Raw genomic sequence first — 12302 nt, 5'->3', positions numbered from 1 at the left:
TACAACAGATCGAAACCTTCGGACGTCAGGTATTCGGGAAACAAGGGCTCTCCTATTTTCTCGACGCATATAACCAGGCAACGGAGAAGGCGCACGGTTATTTAGTTGTGGATCTGCACGCGCAAACACCTCCCTCTCGTAGCCTGCGAACGGGTATTTTACCGCACTACCGGCAGTTCCTGTTTATGCCCACGAAATGACGGCCGATCTTAGAAGACATCTCACGCTCCTCAAAGTATTGGCCGCCAGCAAACCGACGCACCGCGCAGCGTTACTTAAAGAGCTCAGCTGCGACGACATTCGAATCCTTTCGGAAATCTGTCTGAACATTCTACGCGGAAATATCCCACTTTCAACGGAACTTCATAAAAACCTGAAGAAACACAAAAAAATCCTCCGCTTCCTGGCTTACAAGTCACTTCATAAGTGCCCCCGGCAGTTGAAGAAATATATTAGGGGACAACGAGGTGGTCTCATTCCCATACTTCCACTGCTCCTCTCAGGGCTATCAAGTCTCGTGGCGGGAGTCACTGGGCGAGCGATATCCAAAGCCATCGGTCACGGCTCATAGAATAGAAATAGGCGAAGTTCTGAAATCGAACGATTCGGACGATGTAAAAGTGGGCAAAATACTGGAAGCCCTCTGTTACTTGCTGAAGCGTGCTCACTATCATCCTCCTCCTCCTCCTCCTCCTCTGGAACCTGTCCATTCGGAGCCCGAACCGGAACCCAATCAATTCGATTTTAATCTTCTACCCTCTGGCGTTGATAAAGCACGCGCGAAATCTGTGCTAAAAGAATTGAAGAAAGTTTTCACCTGGCAGGCGGATAATGTGCTAGTATATAGAGGGAAGCGAATTAATCGCTGAAACATTGTGGCTCTCGTGAGCTACTTAGCACGTCGTAGCGCGCTCATCAAGATCGGGGAAGCGAATTTTTGCTCACGGATCGGGGAAGCGAATTTTGGGGTTCCCTCGTTCGTCAGTACTTTCAGTCGCTACTAAATCACTATAGCACGCAAAGCGGAATGAAAGCGGCCTCCTGTGAACGCGTGCAGAGAACAATTAGAGAAAGAATAGCCAGACATTTCACTAGTACGGGGAAGTTTAATTATATCAACGCGCTGCCGAAGATAGTGGCCGACTATAACGACTCGGTACACTCCGTCACGGGCGAAAAGCCGAAAAATGTGAACGCCAGAAATGAAGCAGCTCTGGTCAACAGATTGAATCGTAAGACGACCCCGCGCGAGAGCAAGTATAAAGCAGGGAACCAGGTGAGGCTCGCGTTAGATCGCGGCGTGTTCGCCAAAGGCTACGATCAAAGTTGGACGGCCAAAGTGTTCGAGGTGTCGCGAACGAGAAAGACCGATCCGCCCGTAGTGTACGTGAAAGATTCGACGGGAAAAGAAATACTGGGATCATTCTACGAGCAGGAGCTGCAGCCCGTCCACCATCTTTCCTCGTACGATAAGCGACTCATATCTGCGGTGATTAGAAAGAAGAAAATTAACGGGGTATTGCACTACTTGGTTCATTGGTTCGGATACGCCAAAGATCACGATTCTTGGGTGCGCGCCAGCGATGTCAGAAAATGAATTTTACGTGTATCTGCTCTCGAACGCCAGCATGGACTTGTACCCGTCCAACACGCTGAATGACTTCACGATCGCGTTAGATAAGCCGCTACACCTGGATGATTCGTACGTCGTCGGTCTAGAGGGATTTTCCATTCCCAACAGCTTCCTCAACGTGAACCAAGCGCCTGATAACCTGATAACGCTATCAACGGAGAAGTGGCAAACAAAACAGCTCACGTTCGAAGACACGGACACGCTATTGAATAAAATATTCCCCGAATATGGGATAGAGTGGACTTACGACGAAGATCACTACGTGTTCAAGCTACCGTCGCGCGTGCGCTCGGTGAAATTAATCGACAGACCGCTGCATCTCGCCTTTAGAATCGTCGACATCAATGGAGATCACCCAGAGGGCGGTAGAGTACGCGCCGTCCCAAACGTGTTACCGCTCGCGGAGGAAAGAGCCGTTATGATGCGAGTTCGCCGGGTGATAGTGATCAATAACGATCTAATTTTAGAACCCCGATCGCTCGTTACCGACACATTCAACGAATTCTTCAGAGCGACGAACGATACAGAATTACGGGTGGAATACAAAGACAACACTTACTCACTTTCTCTCCCGACGAATTTCAACTTGTCGACCGAGTTCCTGGACCTCATTCAGGTGAAGCACATCCATGTTGAAGGATCCCGAAAGCGCATCACGTGTAATCCCATAGTGAAGACGTACCGCATCCACATAAACACTCAAGAGACGGAAAGTCGACGCATTTCACTTCTACCAAATTACTACGAAACACCCGAAGCTCTCGTGAGCGCCATCCATGAGCGTCTGCAGCCGGAGGCTTCCCTCATGTACGATGCATGGGCGAGGAAGTGTTCGTTGAGCTTGCGGGAAAACGTGTCGCTTAAATTATCCGATTACTTTGCGTACCTACTGGGTTTCGGCGCGAAAACCGTATTTACCGAAAACGATACGGGCGTCGACGAAGTGACCATAGATCTTCCCATTAACTGTATTATGATATACACGGATCTCGTCACGCCCTCCGTAGTGGGAAACGGGCGGCATCCGATACTGAAATTAATTTCATTCGTATACGATAGAGCAAAAGAACAACTGAGTTTCAGCTTTCTTCCCGTTCAGTATTTTAAGTTAGTGCAGCGCGAAATTTCCTCAATCACCGTCTCTATACGCGACGACACGGGTCGCAAGCTACCGCTACAAAATCGCGGTAGATCGACGCTGACGCTGCACTTTAAGCATGTACACTAAAGCGGTACCAATCTACTGATTTGGCGTTCCAACGGTATACAGGTCGCACCTGTACCAGAGGGGAGGCAATTTCTTTTCTCAGCTCGGGCGTTTCGCTATTCCACTCTTTAAACGCGTATCGCCCTACTTAAAAAAGACGGCTGTTGCGGCCGCTAAGCGCGTAGCCAAAAATCTGTCGGAGGGAGACTCTTTCCGAAGTGCGCTTAAAAGATCGGTGAAAGATACGGGCCGTGAAATTCTCCGCGACCTTGGAGGGGCTGGCGGGCGAAGAAAGAGGAGAAAATCGGACGTCTTCGACGGCATAAATCACGCTGGTTGCGCGGCCACAATTTAGTTGCGAGATGGACACGATTAACGTCGTACATCCCGACACTCCTCTGTTGGATAAGTCGGAAACACAGTTATTTTCCGTGCCGGGAACGCAGTGGCATACACTGAAAGGGGAATATGAGGTATTCTACCCGGTCGCTGACATATCCTCCGTCATAGAGTTCTAGCTTTCGAATTTGGGGCATCACTATCTCGATTTGAACTCCGCGTACATAGTGACGAAAGTCCGCATCGTACGTGACGATGGTTCGCTACCGGAAACACAGGCTGGCGATCGGACGACCTACGACGAGGTCTACCCCGTCAACGCGTTCGCCAGCTCGCTTTTCAAGAACGTAGCCGTCTCCTTGAATCAGACCATGATTACGAATAATGATTTGTATAGCTATAGAAGCTACCTGGATATTTTGCTTCACGCCAGCACCACGGAGCAAAATACCGTGCATAAAGCAGGTCTGTACACGCAAGAAGAAGCGCGTCAATCGGAAAACAACATTCGCGATCGTGGACCGACCGAACGATACAACCTCACACGTGGCGGCAAGACCATCGACCTGGTTTCCAAGATCAACTCGGACGTTTTCCTGCAGCCTAAGCTACTCATATCAGGAGTCGAAATTAGGCTTCTTTTTTATCAAGGCTCCGACGCGTTCCGCATTATGAAGACCGATCAGGAGCAGCACACGTATAAAGTGGAAATCATGAGTGCCACCTTGTACATAAAGAAAATCACCGTGTCTCCCAGCCTATTCCTCGGACACGAAACAGAGTTGCAGCAGCACAAGGCTCTCTACACACTGGCCGGAACTGAATCGCGTATTCGTTCGCTACCAGTTGGCAACCTGGATGCATGCCTGGAAGGTTTATTTCCGGAGAAGATACCGTCTAAGGTGGTGGTCGCATTCGTGCACACCCTAGCCTACCAGGGAGCATTCAATCGGGACCCGTACCGATTCGTGAACTGCGACATTGAGTCGGCGACGCTCACCGTGAACGGGACGCAGCGAATAGGCACGTTCGACTTCAACAATAACCTGAACCACCGAAGCTACTTCAACCTCCTGGAGCAGCTGTGTGAGAAGCACGTCTCCTACGAATACGACCACTACGTTGGAAACAAGTTCCTACTGTACTACGACCTGGATCCCGATCAATCCTCCATCCACCTGTCACCGATCAGGCGTGGAAACGTTCGTCTGCAACTCAAGTTCCGACGCGCCTTGGCCGAACCCACGACCGTATTGATACTGTCCGAGAGTGTGCGAATTATGTCCATCGATAAGAACAGGAACGTCACACTGGATTAGCGATGTTCGAGCAAGATATCGAGAGACTCCTGAAGTATAACGATTACACTTCGGCACTCTTCCGCGGTGTATACGCTCGAGACGACCGTCTGCCCGCGCTGGATAGACCGGGTATAATCGTTGTGAACACCGATCAGCGACAGCAAGCTGGGGAGCACTGGATTCTGTACGCGAAAATGAAGGATGACCTAATCTACTTTGATTCCTTCGGATTGCCACCCATCGAACCCGAGCTGAAACGCCTCACCGTCGGCGAATATAATGATGTCTGTATCCAAAGCCTGTATTCTCCAATGTGTGGTGTGTACTGTTGTATTGTGGCGACATTGTTGGCGAAAGGGAAATCACTGAAGAGCATTGTATCCCTGTTTTCCGATAATCTCGCCGCTAATGACCTAAAATCAATAAAGCTGCTAGAAAAGTTGTTTGTTGCTTAAAAAAGCCTGGTGTCCTTTATTCTCCCCCCCACGCGAACGTATAGAACACTGTTTTTATCGTCGTGTTTTATTAACTTTTTGTTTACAAGGCGCGTCGCTGGCCTCGACCAGCGACGGCGAAAGGTTGCTGGTGGTCGTTCGTTAGCGGCGTGACAGGCAGCAACCCGCGCCCGCGACCCCTTCCGCGCTGCTCTTCAAAATAGCTAGGTGGAGGCGGTTGTGGTTCACTATAGGGAGGTGGTAATGGAGCCTCCTGGCCTCCTACCACGAGAACGCGGATATGCGACCCTTCCGGCAAACGGTGACCACAGGTTGGGCATTGCATCTGAAATATGCGCGCAAATCTATAGCTATTGGAGTGAAAATAAGTTGGTACTCACGGTTGCTCTTTCGATGGTGAGACTGCGGCGGGTAACGCGAACCACCCCCACCGAGTATAAAGATTTACAACTTCGCGAGGGGAGTTTCCTTTTCTCTTCTTTTTTTTCGGATAAAGCGCGTCGCTTCACTTAGCGTGAACCCCTCCTCAACAGACAACTACGATTTATAGGCATTGGCTGGAAACGTTTATTAAGCAGTAGATGATAGTGCGAAAGAAAAAAAAAACATACATGGCTTAGAAGCAGCGCTCCTCATATGCGGCGCGAGCTCACCTGTTGGCTGTGATGGCACTCGGTAGAACAAAGAGGAAGGCGTAGAAGCGATGTTGTGACCGGTCTATAGTCCAGCGACGGTTGAGCACAGAAGAAGGTAGCGCGTGCACCTGATGGCTCAGCTGTCGGGCGGTGTTGGTGGCAGCATCGGCGAGAGCGCATTCAAATCAATGCATATGTGTTCCGGCTCCGGCGAGGGCTGCAGTGGTGGTGGTGGTGGTGATGTTGCATCCCGTACCTTAGGTCCGATGACCAAAACATTTGGAACTTCTTGGAAACTGCATAAGCGAACCCTTTGTTTTTGGTGCTTGTTTCGGCAATGAGCAGATGGGCTCATAGGGATATTTTCCTTCAGATAGACTTGTCTCATCAAGCAAAGCAGTTTACTTTTGGTTTTAATACGCGTGGCCTCGGAAAACATGATTTACGAGGTGACCCAGTTTCTTGTTACATCACCTTGACGCAACATTTTTTTCGCTAGGGCCCGCCACGATGGGTGGAAGTGCGTTTTTGATATTAAACAGATGGCACCATCGTGTTGGGGCTTGTCTCAAGGTGACCCAATTTCTCGTTACATTACCTTGAAGCAACTTCCCCGATAATAAAACAAAGCTCACCGTTCTATAGTATAAACTCATTTTGACCATGAAGCGCATTTTGATATAAAACAGGCGGCCCCAACGCGTTGGAACATGCAGCAGACTCAAGGTGACCCAATTTCTCGGAGAAGACCTATTTACATTACCTTGACGCAACATTTTCTTCGACGGTGATGAAACAAAGCTCACCATTGCGGCTGCGTGCGTTCTGATATTAAACAGATGACCCGAACGTGGCCTCATCCTCGAGGTGACACATGATTTACGACCGCGTGGGAACAAGCTAGCCCCGACGTGTTGGCGCATGTAGCGTGGATGCTGGTTTATAAGCCGCGCGATCGCCTCAGGGGGGGAACAGTCTGCTTTCACTCGCTTCACAAGTAAGTTATTCCCTTTACTTGTTGCACGTTTCTTACGGATCCGCGTTTATTTTCAGTACCTCGGTGTGTGTTCTGCTTTTTTGATCCTCACGATATCGAGGATGAATCGGACGACGATTCTCGGGACGGCGCACCTCCTACACTGTCTGCTCACGTGATGCGATCGCACCCCGATGTGGATACATCCTTCCTGCCCTTCTTCCAGACTGACACCGCATTTAGAGGTATCGTCAAAAGATTCACGCTATTGGCGTCTGTTCACGATCAGGGAGTAGAGGATTTGCGACAATATTTAATGAGTAACTTTCACGATATGGTCGCTATATTGAAAGCGCAACGAATACCCTTTAGGTTTTGCATTTGTTCCGATGTTTTAATGGTGAAGGAAACTCGAGGGGAGATAACCGCGCACATAGCCCACTTTATGGCGTTTGCTCGCGAAGTCCACAGCGACGGAGCCGTCGCGAATACCCTAATGGACGCGATTCAGGAGTCCACAGGGCGCGTCGAAAATTATCAGCGGGAAGGGAGTGGGTTCGTGTCCACCGACGTCCAAAATGTTCAAATATGCATTTCCGCGGTGAAAACGAAAAAATTCGGATGCTATGGGACACTTCCCAATCATTTGGCTAAACGCAGGAACGTGCTAACGAATATTCATTTACCAGCACGTAAGGAGGGTGAGTGTTTTAATTACAATACGCTTGCCCTCCTGCACCCGCAGGAAAGGAATTCGTGGAAAAAATGTGAAAACTACGCAGCGGAGTACTGGTGGCCTAGCCGCTTCCCCGTTTCCTACTCTGATCTGGACGAATTCGAAGACAAAAACAGGATATCCGTGTACGTATACGAGTACGTCGATGAGGGAGTGCACGTGTCGCGATCCCCAAAACTCGAGTATGAAAAGAAAATTCACTTATTGGCTGTAGATGAACATTTTTTTGGAATCAAGTCCCTCGAACGCTTGTTGACGGCCAGAAGTAACCGTTTCGTATGCGAGCGTTGCACGCGCTTTTTCCTGAAGGAAGAGAGCATGGCGAAACATCATCGCCTGTGCGCGGACGTAAACGAAATTATATTGGAACTTTGCGAACCGGGCAAAAACTTTGTAGAATTTACTAAAATACAGTACAAGCAGCAGTACAACTACGTCGTCGCGTTGGACACGGAGAGCGTACTCGCGCCCGGTGGTGTTGGCATGCAGCGTCACGTCACCTCGAGCTTCTGTGCCGTGCTCGTGCGCACCCACGACTCGAAGGTGATGCGCATCAGGACGCACCACGGTGAAGATTCCGCGAGGCAGTGCATCAGAGCTTTGATAGAAATGCGGGACGAAATGATCGCCCTGAACGCCTGCCCCGCGGAAATGGTGCTGAATGATGAGCAACGAGCTCGGCACAGAGCCGCCACACACTGCGCGTACTGCGGGCAGGAGTTCGCGCAAGATCTACCCCGTGTCCGGCACCACGACCATTCCAAGCGTTGTACTGCCGGCGAGACAAATTACATCGCGACGCTGTGCAACCCCTGTAACGTGGCGTGCACGACGCGGGAAAAACTGCCCATCATGGTGCACAATCTGGCCTACGATTTGGCCGGGCTGCTGCGGGAATTTCACCTTCTCAGGTGGAAGCGAGCTCCCTTCATCGTGGCCAGTTCCATGGAAAAAATCCGATCGTTCGAAATTGGCACCTTCCTATTCAGAGGCACCATGCAGTACCTAAATTCGTCGTTGGGAGAGCTCGTGGAAACCATCAAATCCATGGGGGGCGCAGAGGGTTCCAATGCCTGAAGCAGGTATTTGGAGACGACTACGAAGTTTTGCTTCGTAAAGGTGTATTCCCGTACAGCCACGTTAGCTCGTTCGCGGTCTACGACGAATTGGCTCTGCCGGCAAAATCCGCCTTCCGAAACGATCTGACGGGGGAGGATATAAGCGACGAAGACTATCAGTACGCGCTGCACGTATCTGAACGTTTTGGATGCTCGAATCTGAGGGATTATAATGCATTGTACCTGAAAACGGATGCCCTGTTACATGCTGACGTGATGCAGCACTTCCGGCGCCTGTGCTACGACGCGCGCGGATTGGAATTGCTTCATTGTGTTTCGCTGGCATCCTATTCGTGGAAATGCGCTCTAAATTACACGCGGGCACAATTGAAGCTGATCATCGACGAGGACATGTACCGGACCATCGAATCGGGTGTTAGAGGCGGACTCTGTCAGGCGAGCAGACATCATTTACGGGCTAACAATCCGCTGTGCAGTGGCTATGATCCCGATAAAGAGGAGGTGTACATATCGTACATAGATTGTAACAATCTTTACGGATTCAGTATGGTAAAGCACCTCCCCGTCAGTGATTTCGAATGGGTCGAGGATTTTAGCTCCGTGGATTTTATGTGTCATCCCACGGATTCAGACGTGCGATACGTGTACGTGTGCGATTTGGAGTATCCAAAATCTATACACGCGCTGACACGGTACTTCCCCCTGGCTCCCGAGAAGGCTGTCGTCCCGAAGGAATGGCTCTCACCATTTCAGCGGGGGCTCCTCGAAGAGTTAATGTATGAGCTGGCGAACAGCAAAAAGCTGCTGCTCACGTGCAAGGACAAGATCGAGTACGTTGTTCATTACGCGCTGCTCGCGCTCTATTGTAGACTGGGCATGCGGGTGACAAAAATTCACAGAATTCTAAAATTTTGTCAGGCACCATTCCTGCATCCCTACATCGAGGACAATGTTGCCAGACGCATCGCCTCGAGCACGACGTTCGAGAAAAAATTCTATAAAATCTCAAATAATGCGGTCTTCGGGCGTACGTTGCTAAATAAATTTAATATGCGGGACATTCGAGTAGCCTTCGATGAGGAGACGGCGAGTCGCCTCGGAGTCGGGCGGAATGCGTTCGAATGGAAATTTTGTCCCCCGATTGTGTCATGTACGAAATGCGCAAGAGAAAAGTGCGATGCGATTTCCCCCTGCAGATTGGCTTCACGATTTTAGAACTGAGTAAGTTAACCATGTACTCGTTCTATTATGAAACCCTGCTGAGCAAGCTCACTTGTCTGGTGATTACCTGCTACTTTGACACGGATTCTCTGATCCTCGGCCTATTCTGCAAGGACTACGAAGATCAGTTACGTGCGATCGCCGACGACCATTTAGACTTGTCTTCCTTCGATCGTGATCATCCACTGTACAGCGAGAGGAATCGCGGTAGGCTTGGCGCGTTCAAAAGTGAAACGGGTAGCGTACCCATCGAGGAAGTAATATGCCTGAAAGCCAAAATGTATTCCATCAAATTAGCCGGAGGAAAACAAATTGCAAGAGCTAAAGGGGTCAAAAAGAACATTGTGCGCAAATACCTCCTCCATGATACGTACCGCGATACCCTATTCAAGCACGCTAGCGTATCGAACGAACAGGTGTCAATAGTGGGAAAGAAACAGTGCATGTACACCATGTGAAATGTGAAAAGAAGTCTGATGGCGTACGACGACAAACGATATCTCTACAATGACGTGGACTCCTACCTGTATGGAAGCTGCGAATATGGTAAGCTCGAGTGGATGACGTAGATAGCGGGATTTCACCCGGCATTCTCTCCCCCCGCCGCACAGATAACGCAGAGGATGAGTAGGAGCAGCGTCATTTGACCTGCGTCACTGGAAGGATGTGGCACCTCGTTCTCTTCTCGCTCGTCTCGTGCGCGCTGGCGCTTGACGCCGGCAACTGTACGGCGAGCATCAAGCTGGAGAAGGATAAGCACACGTACGCGCACGAATGCCCCGGCGACATCTTGGCCATCAGGGAGTGGCACGTGGTACCTATGCGGTCCGGCATTAACCTGGACAGGAACGCTACTGGATCGTTGCGTACGTGCCTTGACTCGCTGGACGTGAGCGACAGCTACGAAGATATCCAGTGCACGCGGAAGTGCCAACTCACGGAGGACGAAATTTTTCTCAGCCGCTGTCCCGGAGACGTCTACATGATCCGTCACTTCCGTGGAACCATGCCCAGTATCAAGGGAATCAACCTCTCCAAGACTGCCATGCTTTTCCTCAAACATGTACTCAATAAACGTTGAAAGGTATTTTTCCCCTGTCTGTTTGTTCTCCTAGAGCTATCTGAGATAGGTTAGAACCATCTGAAGCCACCGCCGAGCGATCCGCGCACCATCTGGCGGGCGTTGGTGAGGGCTATGTTCAGTGGGCCAATCAGGAGCTGCTAGCCATTATGGTGGGCTTAGCGCGGGCCAATCGTGTGGGCCTTAGAAGTCTGTGGAGAAGAGGAGCAATCGGGGGGTGAGTAGGCTTAGCGCGGACCAATCAGCGGAGCTGGCTAATTAGCATAGAGGATCAGCGTGCGCCAATCAGCGTAAAGTGGGCGGAGCCAAAGTAATTAGCATAAACAGGCAGCGCTATGAGGAACCAATCAAGGATCAGTAGGTTTAGCGTGGGCCTATCAGCGTGAAGTGGGGGGAGCCAAATAATTAGCATAAAGGGGTGGAGCTACGGTAAACCAATCAATGATCAATAGGCTTAGCGTGGGCCAATCAGCGTGAAGTGGGTGGAGCCGAGCCGGCTAATTAACATAAAGGAGCAGAGCTATGGTCATCCAATCAGTGATCAGTAGGCTTAGCGTGGGCCAATCAACGTGAAGTGGGCGGAGCTAATGGCGACCAATCAGATGGCTTTGGATTTGGCTTGTGTTGGCTTAGAACTGAATTTTGTTGGCTTAAAAGTGGATTTTGGCTTAGAATTGGATTAGAATTGGATTAGAACAGGAATTCCTGGAATTGGATTAGAAAAAGGACGCCGTTGCGTGTTATAGCTGCCTACTACTGACGCGCCAAGCGAACTGGCCCATGTGGGTCACGAACGCGGTACGCGGTACGAACGCGGTTTGTAGAGTAGCAAGCCAGCCCTAGCTTGGCTAACGTCTCTATATACTCATAAAGAAGAAGAACGCGGTCATCTCCTGACATTCACGAGATACGGGAATCTGCCAATAGCCGCGGCGCAGATCTAACGAGGTAATGTAACGCGCCCGACCCACGATGTGAACTTGCTGTTGCTGAAGCGGCATTGGAAAAGCGTCGTCTACCGTATCTGCGTTGAGGCGCCTATCACCAGCACAGAGGTGCACGGCGCCATCCTTCTTTGCGACGCACACTACGGGGTGCGCATACTCGCTTGCCACGGGAAAGATAAGGCCCTGCTCCAGAAGGTCATTAACCTGCCTTTCGATTTCCCCTTTGAGCTTTCGAGCACGTAGCCGTGTGTAGTGTGGGGCCACGTCTGCTACAGGGACCCGGTCATTAAAAACTTCTGAAAAGTCTTGGAATAGGTATCTAACATCATTTGCCTCTTTGTCGCTTAGGTGGATACTAGCATCCTGGGGCAAAACTGATTGACCGCTCTCATCTCCGACCGGGGCGTACTCCACGTTTCCGAATTCATCGTCGGCCTCGAAAATCACACCGACGTGCCACACCCTGGCATGGTACGCGCGAATATTGTTCTGGTGTATGTCATGCAACTTACCACCGTCTGCCAACACCTCGTACGAGTGTTCGCTGTGTTTCCCCACTACCTGACAGGGACCCTTCAATTTAGGTTGGTGTTTCGCTGTTCGCCCCGTGTCGAAAATGACTACTTGGTCCCCACGAGCGAAGCTCTTTTCACGCGCACGACGATCGTGTTGTTCGGTGTATGTTCTGCCGC

Source organism: Ornithodoros turicata, chromosome 2 (genome assembly GCF_037126465.1).
Source record: "Ornithodoros turicata isolate Travis chromosome 2, ASM3712646v1, whole genome shotgun sequence".
Lineage (NCBI taxonomy): Eukaryota > Metazoa > Arthropoda > Arachnida > Ixodida > Argasidae > Ornithodoros > Ornithodoros turicata.
The sequence above is the reverse complement of the archived record's forward strand: the minus strand, read 5'-3'. Positions refer to the sequence as shown.